At 35.2% G+C, this 16993-nt stretch overlaps 1 protein-coding gene across 1 annotated transcript in view; it reads left to right on the top strand.

Moving 5' to 3' along the window:
- KIAA0586 (KIAA0586 ortholog) overlaps positions 1-16993 on the top strand; it is a 117778-nt gene that overhangs the window by 89909 nt on the left and 10876 nt on the right.

A 16993-nucleotide genomic window follows, 5' to 3' on the forward strand; every position in this document is an offset into this window, starting at 1 on the left:
TTATATTTGAGTTCAAGTATTCAGTGGTACAGGTACAGAATGAATGCAATGTGGAAGGACATTTCCTATGAAAAGAATATTGTGATTTTAGTGGATGGCAAGCTCAGTAAAAGTTAGCAATATAGAATTTAGGAATCTATTTTTCTCCATATATGTGTGCGCACACATATGTATTTGTATGTATATGTGCATGTGTATCATACAATATATGTAACATGTATTCGTGTGTGTGTGTGTGTGTGTGTGTGTGTGTGTGTAAATAGCTTTTTCCTCTTGTGCCTTTGTTTACATTCTCTTTAATCAGTATTAATTCCATTGGAGAAGAGGAAAAGGAAGGATAGCATAGTATAGTATAACTGTGTCAAGAGTCAGGAATTGTAGGTCTTAGGTCACTTCTCTGCCATTAATTAGTAGTTTGACTGTGAGCAAATTACTTAACATCTGTGTTTCAGTTTTCTTATCTGTAAAATGAGGCTATTAATATTTATTCTATCTATCTGATAGTGTTGTTGTTAGAAACAGATAATTAAAAGACGTGAAAACATTTCCCAAAACATAAAATGCCCTGTGTAGATGAGTGATTTTTGTTGTTTCATTATAGTAACATTCCTAAGTGTTAGTAACCAGGGACAAGCTGAAGGTGAAAAGATATGTAATCTTTTGGAAGTGTGAATACCCTTTCATTATAGAAATTTTCTGGAGGCTATTTAAGCTTCACCATTAATTTTTCTACAATTAAAATTCCTCTAATCCTTGAATCAGTTAAGTGTTTATTGAGTTTCAAGTGTACACAGGGTTCATTTTGTAGTATTCTAGCTACTTTAAAATTTGTGACTGTGACTATTATTTCACAGTGTAAAGCCATTATTGTGTTTATATCACCTTTATGCTTATATTTTTTCTGTTTACACTTGCTATTAGTACTATCAGTGAATCATATTCCTTCATTCATAAGCAATTAAAGGCCTACTATGTTTCAAGCATTGTTAACTAGACTGTGCCTATACAAAGACAAAAGTGAAAGGCTCTTCGCTCAAGGAGATTATATTTTATTGGGTGAAACATATAGGCACATTCAAATACAGAAAATTAATTACAAAAATATGTATTTAAGGAAGCTATCTAGTAATTTCTGGGTGGCAGTGTATTGTAACTAGAAAAAGGGATTCTTAACCTTTTTTGATGTCATGACACTTTCTTTAACAATATGGTAAAGTCTGCGGGCCTCTTGTCAGAATAATATTTTAAAATGCATAAAGTTGAGGCAGCTAGGTGGCACAGTAGATAGAGCACTGGCCCTGGATTCAGCAGGACCTGAATTCAAAACTGGTCTCAGACCAGACACTTGACACTTACTAGCTGTGTTACCCTGGGCCAAGTCACTTAACCCCAACTGCCTTCTCCGCCCTCCCCCATGCATAAAGTTAAATGTATACAATTACAAAGGAAACCAATTATATTGAAATTCATTTATCAAATTTAATTTTTTTTAAAAGTTTACAGATCCTAGGTTAAGAAATCCTGAGCTAGGGAGAGAAATATAAATTTACTTTAAGACAGTGGTTTCCAAACTTTTATGTAGCAGCACAACTCTTTATATAAAAACATTATTGTGCATCCTCCTCCCTTTTTCACAAAACAATCTATGGAAATAATTCTTTTTAGCTCGTGTTTTATTCAAATAAAATGAAGAATTTAGTATATCTTTTGGAATGATACACAAACAAATCACAAATATACAATAAAGATAATGTAACACAGACATTTGTAAAATAATAATTGCATTATTACTAATATTACAGGTGAACTTTTTTAACATGAAGTTTCTAAAAGCATAATGTCAGTGGTGATACTAGTATTTATTTTCTTTTTTTTCAACTACTGTTCAAGATCAATGGAAAACCCTATTTCACACAAATAAGATGTTGTAAATGGCAGTAAAAATTTGTTTGATAAATGAGAATTCTTTGTTTACTCATGGTCAAAATGCAAGACAGTTCTATCAGATGAGGCTTTAAGTTTACTTTTGATTGTAACTTTCTTTGGAAAAACTCTTGCCCTATCCACATACTTCACATATACACTTTAATAGGTTGGACCCTATTGGCAGCTAATGCAGTCATAGAAAGCAAGCAGAAGAATTTTATCAGTAACGGTGCTTGTGGCTCTTATTTTCTGGGTCTGGAGTTTTTATTTTGTATTTCTTTATTTCCACTACTTAAGCTGGCTCTAGTGAGCCATGCTTACCTAGTGGGTGGAGAAGTGGCATTGGACCCAAGAAGACTTGTGACACACACTGTCAGGAAGTGTGACTCTGAGCAAGTCATTAGGTAACCTAAGACTCTTAAGGTGAACTGCAGAGAAGGTGCCTTAGCAGAAGAAATTCCTCCCTGGGAGCTCCCTAATACCAGTGAAGTCAGAGGCCCTTTCCTAACCCTGTCTCAAAATGGGTCACTTGTCTTGCTAGTTACAGCTATTCCTATGGACATTTTCCTCACATTGGTTATATATTTACTGATCACAAAAAGCTTTTATTTCACTTTAAAAAACCCTGGATTTAAATTTAATTATTGAACATTTCAATTGATTATGTATTGTAGCTGTTCAAGTTTACAGTTTTTTAAAAGTTGAAGTTTGGGAGGCCAGAGAACTAGTTTACCAAAGTGAATGATGTTAAGAACTAAAACAGATATTATTACATTTTTAAGTTTTATGCAAAAATTGTTGGAATCTATACATTTCACACTCAAAAATGTAGCAAGCAGGTTACATCAAATGAAAGTCATGGTTGCAAATGATACCTGTGTTGAAATTCGTCATGTGTTGGACTCAAATTTGGCCTCATACCATATTATACATCCATTCGACTACATTTACTGTCATTTGTAATAAAATCATTGTTAGACTTTGTTAACTTTTATTTGAAATTTAGTTTCACTGAAAATTGGATGTATTTATATAGAAGGTCTGCTAAAATGCCAATAAGTTTGGCCACTGCTTTGCATCTCCACTCTTCCTCCCCTCCTTCAGGGTCTTGAACCTCCCTTGAGGAGGAAGTGCATTCCAAGCATGCAGGTCCACCTATATGATACGTGGAATGCCATATACAGGGTACAGCAAGTAGGTGAGTTTGGGTAGAATAAAGAGTATACGAAATTGTCATTTGCTTCATTTAGCACTTCAATCTCCTGACATTCTTTTGGTATGTAAGTGCAAAGAGATTCAATGACTTGTCTTAGGTCATACAACTGGTAATAATAGCTATCATTTATATAATATGTTAAGGTTTATAAACATTTTACATACATTCTCATTTGAGTCGCATCCTGACACTGAGAGATAAGTTCTACAGGTATTATTATCTTTCCAGTTTATAGCAGAAGAAAGACTCAAGGATCATAAGTGACTGTCCAGGGTCACACAGATAACCAGCCCTGAGCATTGGAGTTGGAATTCAAATCCAGGTTTTGTCTGATTTCAGGTCCAGCACTTTTCACTGTTTCAGAGAACCTGTGGGAAAACATTCAGTACTTGTACTTCAGCTTTTTATTAAACTCTAACAGAACCTTGGGTTTTAGAACTGTGGAAAAGGAATTACAGAAGTAACACATGAAAAAGCTTAATTGGCAATCAGATTAATATAGAGAACTGCAACAATGAGCATCAACTCTGCCTTTACTTATGATGAAAGATTTTTACAATGTGTGTGTATATACGACAGTATTCATTTAATCAATTTTTAAAAAATATTTTCTTCTTAAAATTGTTAATTCACTTAAATACTTTGAATGTTATACCTAGTTAAAGTATTTTTGTACCACAAAATACCTTTTTTCAACTAAAGCTCTTTAGGAATTTGAAATACTTTCTTTTTTCCACATTTCTGACCACAAGATGGCACTAGTCAATTTAAAGTTGATATATATCAATTTTTTTTTTAAACAACATTGAACTGATATGTGATAATTCAGTAACTATAAAAAGTATGATAGGTATTTATTCTTTTTTTTTTTTTGTTTTTTGGTGAGGCAGTTGGGGTTAAGTGACTTGCTCAGAGTCACACAGCTAGCGAGCATTATATGTCTGAGGCTGGAGTTGAGCTCAGGTCCTCCTGACTCCAGGGCTGGTGTTCTATTCACTGCACCACTTAGCTGCCTCATAAGTATTTATTTTTAGCTTACAGGAGATCTTATCTGTTTTGAAGACTTTAAGGAAACCTTGAACATTACTGAGTTCAGTCCCCTCATTTTCTGTGTGACAGAATAGGGTCCCAGGTAAGTTCAGTGACTGGACCAAGATTGGAGAATCCTAGATTGATAGCTGGAAGGGTCTTTAATACCTCATCTAGTTCAACCCTTTCATTTTATCTATGAGAAGATTGAAACCCAGCTTAATTAAGTGACACGCCCAAGTTCACACGCGTTAAATCATAATTCAGTGAGTGTAATGAATTATAAAGTATAAAAAATAAGTTTGTGTAGTTTAGCTATACTTTCAATATGAAATTTCATTTAGATAACTAAGTTCTTGTATCTGCTGCAGTGAGTTAACATTATTTGCCTTCTACTCAAGACTCCTTTCTCCAAAATATGATTTTCTAGCAGTAATATCAGTTTAATTTATATGTTGGATATCAGACTTGTACCTAGGGTATTTGATGCAAGGGTTTTCTCTCCTTGCCCTACTTCATGATTTCTGCAAAACTTTTTACTTTTATGTGTATAATTCTCATTGTTGTTGTCCTGTGAAGGCAGGCAGAGTGACCAACAGGTTATGGCAGTAGTCTGGGTGTGAGGTGATGAGGGCCTGCATGAGGGCAGTGGCAATACCAGAGGAGAGAAGGGACCTATTTGACAGGTGTTGCAATATTGTCTGTCCTCCAGGCCTCAGCAATGGATTGGATAAGTGATGTGAGAAGGAGTGAGGATTTGGGGATGACTCCTAGGTTGTGAGCCTGAGGGACTGGGAGAATGCTGGTGCCCTCAACAGTATCAGGGAAGTTTGGAAGTATATGTGTATGTATATGTGTGGAGGAAGGAGTGGTTTAGGAAGGAATGTTATGAGTTCATTTTTGGACATGTTGAATTTAAGATGTCGTCTGGACATATCTGACAGGCCGTTTCTACCTCTATGGGGTTTTTCAGTTCTCTCCCTTTATCTCTGTACAGGCCACCTTTAGTGAGCTTCATCCTTCTTAGCCCCCTGATTGATCTCCCTGCCGCATGTCTTTACTCACTTTATTCCATCCTCCACACAGTTACCAAAATGATCTTCCTTGAATTTCTACTCAGTAAACTTCAGTGGCTCCTTATTACCACTAAATTAAAATATTAGTTCTTCTTTATGACTTTAAAGCTATTCATAACCTGACTCTATACTACCTTGCTGCATAATACACTTGCTTTCATATACTCTGTTCCATTGATTTGGTCATCTCTCATGCCTGAAATGCACTCTTTCCTTACCTCTGCCTTGTAGAATTCTTCAGCTTAAGCACTACCTTCTTTTGAAAATTTTTTTTTATTTTTTAAATTAATATTCTGTTATCATTAATTCAGTTATGATAATTAATTGTGTATTTCCTTGCATTCTATTCTCTTATGTTTTTTCCTTTCTTTCATCCATCCCCTCTTTATTACAGGTTCTTAACTTTCTTTCCTTTTAACCCCCTTCTTCATAATTTCCTCTTCAAGCTCAGGATTTGTTTTGCTTCTGACTAATCCTTTCCTGACACTACTCTCCCTTTTATTTTCCAGTTTTTCCTTCTTGTGTCCTTGTTGAGTTGAATGTATTTCTATGCCAAAGCTCTTTATGGGTGTGTATTTTGTCTTTTTTTTTTTTTTACCAGTTCAGAGGACAGTGTAGTTTGAGTGATTCCTGTTCCTCCCACTTCTTTCAGATATATATATATATATATATAGAGAGAGAGAGAGAGAGAGAGAGAGACTTATACTTGTATCCCTTGATTATGTGAAATAAGTTCCTTATCCTTCCTCTTCTTTTTCCCACAGTGAATCTTTTCTTCCTGCTCCTTTTATTTCTTCTTTCAACATCATCAAAACCCAACAAAACCATTCCCAGGCAATCTGTCTTATTTGACATCCTCTAATTCTTGATGACATTTAGGGTTCTGAAAGGACTCTTGAATTATCTCCTTCTATCTTAGAATGTAAATAGTTCATCCTTAAAAAGACTCTTTAGTTCTTCAGTTGTATTTACCATTTTATGTTTCTCTTGACTCCCATGTTTGTGTTTCAGAGTTCCTATTCAGTTCTGAGCTTTTCATCAGGAATGATTAGAAATTTCTCTATTTCATTAAAGATCTATTTCCACAACCTTTTCCCCCTTCATTTTTTGGAGTAAGTTCTCAGTTGTAGGCCTATATTTTTTGCCCTTTGGAATACCATATTCCATGTTCTCTGTAGCTTTTATATCTTGTTTGATTGTAGCTATGGTTCCTCAGTACTTGAATTTTTTCTTTCTTGCTGCTTGCAATATATTTTCTTTGACTGGAAGCACTATATTGATATTTCTGGGAGTTTTCATTTTCATTTTTTTCCTTATGAAGTGATTGGTGAGCTCTTTCTATTTTCAGTTTGACTTCTTATTCTAAAAAGCTGGGCAACTTGCTTTCGTGCTTTCTTGAAATATGATATCCAGGCTGTTTTTTTGGTCACGGGTTTCAGGCGCACTAAGTGATCTCTCCTTGATTTGTCGTCGGGTCAGTTTTTAAAGATATCTATCTATCTCCTTTCATTTTCTTTTATTTTAACAATTTTTTGACATTGTTTTAATATTTCTTTTGTCTCTTGGAATCATTAACTTCTTTTTTGGTCCCATTTTAATTTTTAGAGAGTTTGTTAACATAGGTAAGGTTGTGTACCTCCTGTATTAAGCTGTTAATTCTTTTTCCAAGTCTCTTCACCATAACTCTCAATTCTTTTCCAGTTCTTTCTTCTATCGCTACTTTCATTCATGATGTTTTTTTAAATTTTTAAAAGCTTTTGCATTATTTTTTCTAGAGATTCCAGTTGGTCTTGTGGGCAGGCTTTATTTTTCTTCGAGGCATTGCTTGTAAGCATTTTTGAGTTATTATCCTCTTCTTGGGTTTCTGTCTTGGGCATCTCTAGGATAAAGAATATATCATTTTTGTTGTTTGCTCTTTTGGGCACTGCAGCATTGCGCTTCACTTGAGGGCTCCTCACTTAAAGCAAAATGCTGAAGCCTTTTCCTTTGCTTTGTGGCCCAAGTCCTAAGTTTTCCCTTCTGTTGTAAAACTTCTTCCTTGCATGCCTCTTTTATGTGAGATATTTTCCCCTGTTCTTTCTCTCCTTTCCCCCTTCTCCCAGTGCATCTGTCTTTCTCACTCTTCCGTTCTTCTTTTGAGATTATCCCAACATAAGAGATTCACACACTCATACCCTCTAACTGCTGTAATAATGATAAAGTTTTTAGGGGTTACATGTAAAAACTTCCCATGTAGGAATGTAAACAGTTTAACTATGATTATGATTTTTCACTCACTTTTCACTTTATCTTTTCAGGCTTCTCTTGAGTCTTGTGTCATGTCTTCTATTCAGCTCTAATATTTCCTCAGGAATGCTTGAAAATCCTCTGTTTCATTAAATGTCATTCTCTCTCCTCCCCCACCCCCTACCAGGATTATACTCAGTTTTTTTGGGTAGGTTATTTTTGCTTGTAATCCAAGCTCTTTTGCCTTCTGGACTGTTATATTCTAAGTCATCTGGTCCTTTATAGTGCTAGCTGCTAAATCTTATGTGATCCTGACTGTGGCTCCATGGTATTTGAATTATTTCTTTCTGATCACTTTCAATATTTTCTCCTTGACTGGGAACTCTGGATTTTGGCTATAATATTCCTAGGAATTTTCACTGTGGGATTTCTTTTAGGAGTTAATTGGTGGATAGTTTCTATTTCTATTTTTCTCTCTGAGTCTAAGATATCTGGGCAATTTTCCTTTATAATTCTTGAAATATGATGTCTAGGATCTTTTCTTTTTTTTTAATCATGGCTTTCAGGTAGTCATTGATTCTTAAATTATCTTTCTTTGATCTGTTTTCTAGGTTAGTTGTTTTTCCTATGAGATATTTCACATTTTCTTCTATTTTTTTCTTCAGTCTTTTGGCTTTGTTTTATTGTTTCTTGATGTCTCATGGAGTCATTAGTCTTCCACTTGACCAATTCTAGTTTTTGAGGAGTTATTTTCGTCAGTGAGGTTTTATGCCTCTTTTACCATTTGTCCAATTCTGATTTTTAAGGAGTTATTTTCTTCAGTATTTTTTTTGTGTTTCTTTTTCAAGCTGTTAATTCTCTTTTCATAATTTTCTCGCATTCCCTTCATTTCTTTAACCAGTTTTCCCTCTATTGTTCTTATTTGGCTTTTTAAATAATCAGTTCTTTTAAAAATTTTTCAAACTTTTCTAGAAATTCTTTTTGGGCTTGTATCTAGTCTGTTTTTCTTTGAAGCTTTTTTTGTAAATGTTTTTAAGTCCTTGTCTTTTTCTAAGTTATATCTTCATCTTCCTTGTTACCATATTAGCTTTTTATGGTCAGGATCCTTTTTCATTGTTGGCTTATTTTTTTCAGCCTTTTTTCTTGACTCTGGACTTTATGTTAAAGTTGGGTTCTGCTTACCTCTGGCAGCGGGGTGGATGCGTGGCTTGATGGAGCTTCTCTCTTTTGTGTCCTTCTGCTCTGCTTCATCATTAAGTTTTCTGTGCTTCCAAGGTGTTGTGATGCAAGGAAAGGTCTGGTCACTGCCCTTCTGATCTGGACTCTGATCCTTACACAGGTAAGGATCCCTTGTGATTGCAACTACTCCTCTCCACCCTGAAACTGTGACTTGCAACTTCGTGATAGGTGACAGAGCTGCCAAAAGGCACCCACATGCAGTCCTAGTACAGGGGTCTCTTGGAATCTCTTTCTGACAAAGTTTTAAATCCTGGGCTAGCTGCTGGTACCTAAGACTACACTTGGTGCAGCTTCTGCTGTGCAGGTACTCCTGGTCAGCCTCCACCCCTTTGTTCATAAACTTCTCTTTTTCTCTTTCTAAGCTGCCTTGGGCTAGAAAAATGATCTATTGTGACCTTTTGTTGGCTTTCTCACTCACAGTTCAGTTTGATGTGTTTTATTAAAGTTGTTTTAGACGGGTGTGTTGGGAGAGTTTGAGAAAAATGCTCTTTACTCTACCATTGTGGGTTCGCCTCCATTGTCTTATTCTTTGGAGAAAAATTCACCTCAAGCTCAAGGAATAATAAATGATCTACTTATGGTTATAACTGTTAACTGGCAGAGCTAGGATTAGAAGCTATGTTCTCATGATTCCTCATCTAGTGTTCTTCCACTGTGGTAATGATCTTCCACTGTAGTAGTAATAATAATAATTTTGATGATGATAATGATAATAACGTTGGTATTTGTATGGTGCTGTAAGATTTGCAAAGCACTTTGCAAGTGTTATGTAACTTAATCATTTTATAACTAAATGATGTAATTCAGTGGAAGCCAGAGGCAATGATTCAGTCTGGTTCTACATGTGACTCCCTTGTTTTATATCAGTTCTACTGACATGTGTATGGTGCAGTAGGGTTATGGCAAACATGGTCTCCACTTGTTAGGAGCAGGAATGTATGTATCTACTGAGAAAGTTCAGAGTTAAAAGTTTAATTGAGGGGGCAGTGAGGTGGCGCAGTGGATAGAGCACTGGCCCTGGAGTCAGGAGGACCTGAGTTCAAATGCGACCTCAGACACATGATACTCACTAGCTGTGTGACCCTGGGCAAGTCACTTAACCTCGATTGCCTCACCGAAAAAAAACCTTTAATTGAGAACATAAGTATGTATCATATGTATATGTGTGTAACTATCTAATAATTATCTTCAGTATACTTTCTTTTAGCTTAACAGTTGTGATATGCCTATTAAAAGAACTTCCTTAAGAAACAGAGTGTCTTAAAAAAGACAACTTATTAAAGTGTTCTTTTATGATTTCTAGACTTTCATAAAATTAAAAATCTGTGTAACTACTAGATATATTTTAAAATCCTAGTTACTTTTAACACCTAATAAATATTGATTAATAAGATCTTCATATTTATATTGTAGACTTAACTGGCTATAAGATGAATTTCTTTTCATTACTGTCTTTAAGATATTTAAGTTTTAACTGAAATTATTCAATCTGAAAGGCAATAATTGAAACTTTTGTATGATTATCTTGACTCATCATTTTGTGATCATACTTTGTACTTCTTAACATATAGTCACTCAGTTTTGGAGGAAAAAAAGCCACAATCTTTAATCATATTTTAACTTATCCTGTGAACTTCTCTGAAAGGTGAAGAATCAGTACTTTTTGTTGACCTGTATTTATGGAGAAGCCTTCTACTTAGGCTTTGTTTCTATATATTTGCTTGGGTCTAAATTTCATTATCATCATAAGCTTTGTGGGGACAGTTATGGCTACACAGCAATGATTTTTAACTCCAAACAGAGGAAATTTATTTCTTGTAAGGCTACTGCAAGGCTCTTAGAGAAACATTTACCATGTAACATTCTTAGAAATGAAATTTTGTGCCCCACTGGACTGAAAGTAGTCTCACTGAACATTTGCTAAAGTATTTTTCATTTGATCTGCTTATTTACTGCCACTCAGCCTATATAGCTACACAGAGAAAGCCCATTATCTGGAAACATTCTGAATCTGAAATGTTTTCTCAAATTATAAGGTGATTGTAACTAGAAATATATTTTATTAATGATTATTTGCACCTGCTTTATGACATGGATTGCCAGCACTACCAGTTTTTTTGTTTGTTTTTATCAGATTCATTCATACAAATTAATTGCATCATTGTGAACAGTCAACTTCCTTGGTACTATGCGCATTAGTTTTTGGATAGGAATGAAAAACAATCTCTCATATATAGGAAATCACTAGAAAATAAGAGCTGGATCATTTTATACACAAGAATAGGAGTGTTAAAGAATTTTTGTTGAAAGCAGTTTCAGGACAGGAAAAAAAATATTCTGTTCACTGTAAACACGACACCAATGGGAATAAGGGCCAGTTCAAGTTCTAAGTTACCATTACTTTTGGTAATAATTTCAAGCTGTAAGGCACAGCTGTATAGGCCCAGCCAGACAAGCTATCGTAGAAATGCTTTGATAGCATGGGGCCTTTAAGTGTCAGGATATAGAAAAGGCAGCAGTTGTTGGCTGTGAAAACAGTCTGATACAAACCAGATGGGAACTTGCTTGATGGGCAACACAAAGGAAAACAATTGGCTCATTCAACAAAGTCAGGCCTGAGCCCCAGAGAATTAACAGAAAACAATCATAGTCAACCAGGGTTGATGCAAACAAGAAACAGCCATGTGGCTATGATTTAGAGAATTGTTTTTCCTTAGACTAAACAAAGTTTTAATTTCTGATTCTCATATTCATTAATTGCTAATTTACAGGTCTTCTAAAACCGCCTTTATAATTCATTTATACAACTTTTGATTTCATGACACCAGGAAAACCATACAGGCCATTGAAGGAGACTGAGGTGCTTCCTGTAAAGTGCTAAGGACATAGACCAGTTGCCAAGCTATTTCAGGAAACCGACAAATTTACAAAATAATTCAGTGTACTGACGTCCTAGTTAAAAAAAATACGTAGCATAATGTGCATGGATCTAGCTATGTTTAAATCTTCTTTGTTTTAAAATAGACAGAATCTGATAGTCAGGAGGCCTTCAGTGGAAATGTTTCATTTGTATTATGAGTTTTTTGGCTTCATTGGATGGGACAATTTTATTACGTTGTAATAACAGAAAGTAATCATTAGCACTTACTATGGCCTTTTAAAGAAAGGTTCATAACTTGAAAAGCAACTTTTTTAGGGTGGGTAGTATTGCATAATAAAGACCATCAATTAGATTTAAAGAGCTTTTTTGGCAATAAAATTTCATTTTAAGACTTCTCCAGGCATTTAGTCCATAAGAGATAAATTCTTCATACTATATCATATACATAAAACAAAATTTTATAGAAACATTTTGGTAAAAAATAATTTATGAGAAATTATGTTTTTCTTCATCTTGAAACAAGTCAGACCTCTCTTTTTCTCATTTTTGCCATCGTTCTTATGTGATGGATTTAAGCACAATCAATTGCTATTCAAAGCACAAAATGTATATTCACAACTTTTTTATAAAAATTCACAAGCTACTTTGTAATTAGGTGTTCACTGCTATCTGCTTATATGGTAAGAAGACAAAAAACAAAGTTCCTCATTTGTAAAATGATGGAGCTGGGATAGATGATCTGTAAGGTTCCTTCTTGTGGACTAAAAACCAGGAATGTTTTTACTAATATAAATATTTCTACTGTGTCAGTGGAATATTAGAATATTTACTGAGGAAAAATGTTTTAATACAGTGACAAAAATTAGATTTTTTGGTTTAGGTCTGCCATGCTACTTGAGACTTTTTCCTCATTCTGAAGTTGATAGTGATTGACTAAATAATTTTTTTGTCCCACAAAAGTTCTTAACCTTCTCAGATCACTTGATTATAAACCAGGTTGAAGCATTAAACAATGGGAAGTAACAGAGTTCTTTGTTCTAAAAAGGAAAAAGTTAGAAGTTGTATTTCCAAGAGTTTTATAATAGTTTGCTCTATGCCTTGGTCACATCACAACTTTGCTTACTATATTAAAAACATTGGTTACATAAAAACTAGAGAAAATGGGGTTCCTAAACAGTCAGCTCTATCAACATATTGGCAACTGCATATTATATTTTAAAATTATTGCTAGTTTTTTGCCTTGGTATAATTGTACCTTAGTGGCTTTTACCAAATTGGTTTGCATGTGCAGACTATTCTGACATGAAAGCCAAACAGTTTGTTAACACACACTAGGAAATAGAAAGGAAAAGCTAAGAAAAATATACTTCTTTGAAACTTTTACCTAAAAAGTTGTTAAGAGTAAATTGCTCATTTGTGGATTAATTAATTCTTTGAACTAAGCAAATCTCTTTCAACACTTGAATTCAAATCTCTTACAACTCATTTATCAAAGGAGATTTAGCTTGGATTTGTGGGAGTAATCTCATTTAATCTACACATAATAAGCACAGACAGCACCATTTCTTATATTTATTCTGACATTTGATAATAAAATTTTAAATGGACAGTTTTTAGCCTGCCATATAGACCAGGTTATCCTGAGAAAAGTTTACATTTTCATGATACTAAAGTCTTTACATCATCCCAGTGATTTAATAAATTCTGCATACAAAATCCAGGTAATACTATTATATTTTAGTCTGAATGAAAGCCACAGTGAATATAGGAAACACTTGTAGATTATTTAATAAGCATTTATGGAAGAGTTACTGGAATGTGTAGATAGCTATGAACATGATTACCTTATACCAGAGATGTCAAACCCTCAGATAACATGTGCCGCTAGAGCCAGATTTAAATGTTAATTGGGAAATATTTAACAATTAAATTAAAATACAGTAAAATATAGATGACATTCTATTTCAAAATAAGTCAGTATGCTGCTCACAGGGATCTTTGTGGCCCCTGTTTCTTCTTTGGTTTGGCACCACTGCTTTACACAGCCAAGGAACTTATAGATGATGTGAAAGTGACTTGAGTGTAGGGAGATAGTGAAGATATCATACTTTTTATAATGCTGAAGTTATGTCAGTCAGCAGGCAAGCATTTGTTAAGCACTTACTCTGTGCCAGGCCCTGTGCTGAGGGGACAAATAGAAGCAAAAAGAAAGGCAGTACCTGCCCTCCAGGAGCATATAGTATGATAAATAAAATAAAAAGAATTATCAAAACCTACTCCTTGTATTTATCAATAAAAGTGAGAATTTAACAGAAATAGGGGATAAATTACAAAAACGTTGTTGTACAGTCATTCAGTCATATCTGACTCTTTATGACCCCATGCACCATAGCATACCAGGCTCTTCTTTCCCCCATTATCTCCTGAAATCTGTCCAGATTCATGTTCATTGCTTCCATGACTCTGTCTGTCCATTTCATCTTCTGCCATCCCCTTTTCCTCTTCCTTCAGTCTTTTCCAAAATCAGATTCTTTTCCAGTAAGTCCCGTCTTCTCATTGTGTGGACAGAGTATTTAAGCTTCAGCTTCAGTATTTGACCCCCTGAATCAATTTCTTTAAGTATTGACTGATTTGATCTTACTGTTCAAAGGAATCTCAAAAGTCTTCAGCACCACAATCTAAAAGCATTGATTTTGTGATGACTTAGCTTTCCTTATAGTCTAGGTCTCATAGCCATATGTTGCTACTGGAAAAACCATAGTTTTGACTATATGGACTTTTGTCAGCAAAGTGATGGCTCTGTTTTTTACCATGCTGTCCAGATTTGTCATAGCTTTCCTTCCAAGGAGTCTTAATTTCATGGCTGTAGTCACTGTCTGCGGTGATCTTTGAGCCCAAGAATATATAGTCTGATACTTCTTCCATTTCTTCTCCCTCTATTTTCCAGGAAGTGATGGGGCCAATTGCCAGGATCTTAGTTTTTTTAGTGTTAAACTTCAAGCAACCTTTTTACACTCTCTTTTTCACCCTCAGCAAGAGGTTTCTTAATTCTTCTTCACTTTTTGCTATCAGAATCCATATTGTCTGCATATCTGAGATAGCGAACATTAAATACTTAGGCCTGTACAACATGTGACCTGTAGGCTGCCTGCCCAAGGATTTCGGCCCATGAAAAATGTGGAGGATGTAAATACAGGCCTGCATAACATACTGCCTGTGGGCCACTTTGGCGGGCCACATGTTGTGCAGGCCTGACTTACTTTAACAGAATATCACATAAAGATCTCAAATAGTCCAATCTCAGAAAACTAATTGATCTAGGTATAAAGGAGCAACCAAAGTTGGGGGAGGAAGAGGGAAGAATTGCCATATGTAGTCAAAATGTAGCTGAGGTTTGAAAAAAAGCAGATTTCAGATAGTTCAAGTTTAGGGCTAAACTAAAGAAAAATGAGCAGCTCTACAAAAATGACGTTCTTAGGATCAAAGAATTTAGAGCCAGAAATCTTAGAGGTCATCTACTTCAACCCCTTTATTTTAGAAATGAAGAAATTGAGGCCAAGGGGTGGATGGGGGAGGGCTTATCAAAGAGCAGCAGAGCAGGGATTATGACCTAGATTCTTTAACTAGAAAACGAGTACTCTTTTCTTTATTTTTAATTTTTTTTATTTTCACTTTTTTAATTTTAATTTTAATTTTAATTTTGGCAATTGGGGTTAAGTGACTTGCCTAGGGTCACACATGTAGTAAGTGTCAAATGTTTGATCTGAGGCCGAGTTTGAGCTCAGGTCCTCCTGACTTCAGGGCCTGACTTCACCACCTAGCTGCCCCCCAGAGTGCTCTTTTCAAGACATATACTGGGCTTCCAAATTTGAAGATTTCCAAAATGGCTATACTATAGAAGGGGTAGTATGAATTTGAAGGGGCAGGTAAAAGGGATGAAAGGAGGGAGGACATAATCAAGAATAAATATAAAAACATTGATACAATATAAAAGAATATACACCCTAAGGAGAACAGCAAATTAGGAAGCCCAGAATGACCTGAGACTTGCAGAAACTCTCAAGTTTTTGCACATGCAGAGAGGACATAAGATATGTTTTTACATGTATTTGTTTAAAACAACCATTATAGCAAAAAGGACAATGGAAATGGAAGAATCAGTGTCAAAATAAAAGGAGGGGAGCGTTATAAGCCAAAGATAGGTGAAAACATTTAGGTCTCTTAAGTCTTGATAAATTTTATCTCATGGATCTGAAAATACCTGAAGATATTATTGTGGTTAAGCTGCTTTTACAGAAAAGATGCTAGTCAGTAAAAAGATTTAAAAAATTGCCATTCAGGTATAAGATTAATTTGAAATAAAAATATGAACTTTTAATTGACCAAATCAGAACTAGTTGCATGATTTCACGAGCATGGGAGTAGAGAAGATTTCTGGTGTTAATATGATAACACAAAAGGTTATTGAGGAGCCAAGCTCTCCTTCATAAAATCCAGCAAAAACCTGAAAAGGTTGAATAATGATTCAGAGATGCCATGAGAAACAATAACAGGTTTCTGTAGTGTAGGACACACCCATACCCCCACCCACACCCACCCCTAGAACCCTGAGAGAATGCTAAGAGGAGGCCTACTCTGGTAACAGACCAGGCAAGCAGACCACTCAAGGAAGGGAGGAGCCAGTGGCAGGAGTCTCAGAAATCTGGGACAAGCTTTGGCAGAGCCCAGCCCTTCTATAAAGACCCGAATCAGGAGCTAAGGCTGGAAACACAAGTAAGAAGGAAACTGATGCAGTAAAGAAATGCTGTAGTTAAGAGAAGACCAAGTAGTAAATCCAGAAGAAGAGAGTTCACCATAAAACTAACTGCAAGTGTTGTCTCAGAGAAAAAAAAATTGCCTTGGTTTGTGAATTTTAAGAATGCCTGAAGAAATAGAAAAATGATGAAATTCAAGATGAAATTCAAGATTGGGGCAGGGAGGTGGAGCGGGAGGAAGGTGAGAATTGGAAGGACATGGGCCAGAAAGTAGGAAACTGTATTTAGGTAGTGGACACCCTTAAAAACAGAACAGAGTAAAGACAATTCGGTGTCTCCAGGTGATAGAAAGAAACAGAACAAAGCCAAAAGATTGTAAAAATAGAAGAAAACATGAAGTACCTAGTTTCAAAAGAATCATTGGGTTTTGGGGGATAAATTTCTCTGAAGGCCTTATAACTAAGGTTTATAGGAGAACAAGAGCCTTTCCCCAGTGGATAAATAGTTAAAGGATATGAACAAGCAATCAAAAAAGAAATTCTCAAAGGAAATCCATTGCTATCAACTATCAAATGAAAAAAATGCTCCATCACTAATAATAAGAGAAATACAAAGTAAAACAACTTTGAAGTTCCACCTCACCCCA

The sequence above is a fragment of the Phascolarctos cinereus genome, unplaced genomic scaffold (genome assembly GCF_003287225.1).
Source record: "Phascolarctos cinereus isolate Bilbo 61053 unplaced genomic scaffold, phaCin_HiC Scaffold_3;HRSCAF=262, whole genome shotgun sequence".
NCBI classification, from domain to species: domain Eukaryota; kingdom Metazoa; phylum Chordata; class Mammalia; order Diprotodontia; family Phascolarctidae; genus Phascolarctos; species Phascolarctos cinereus.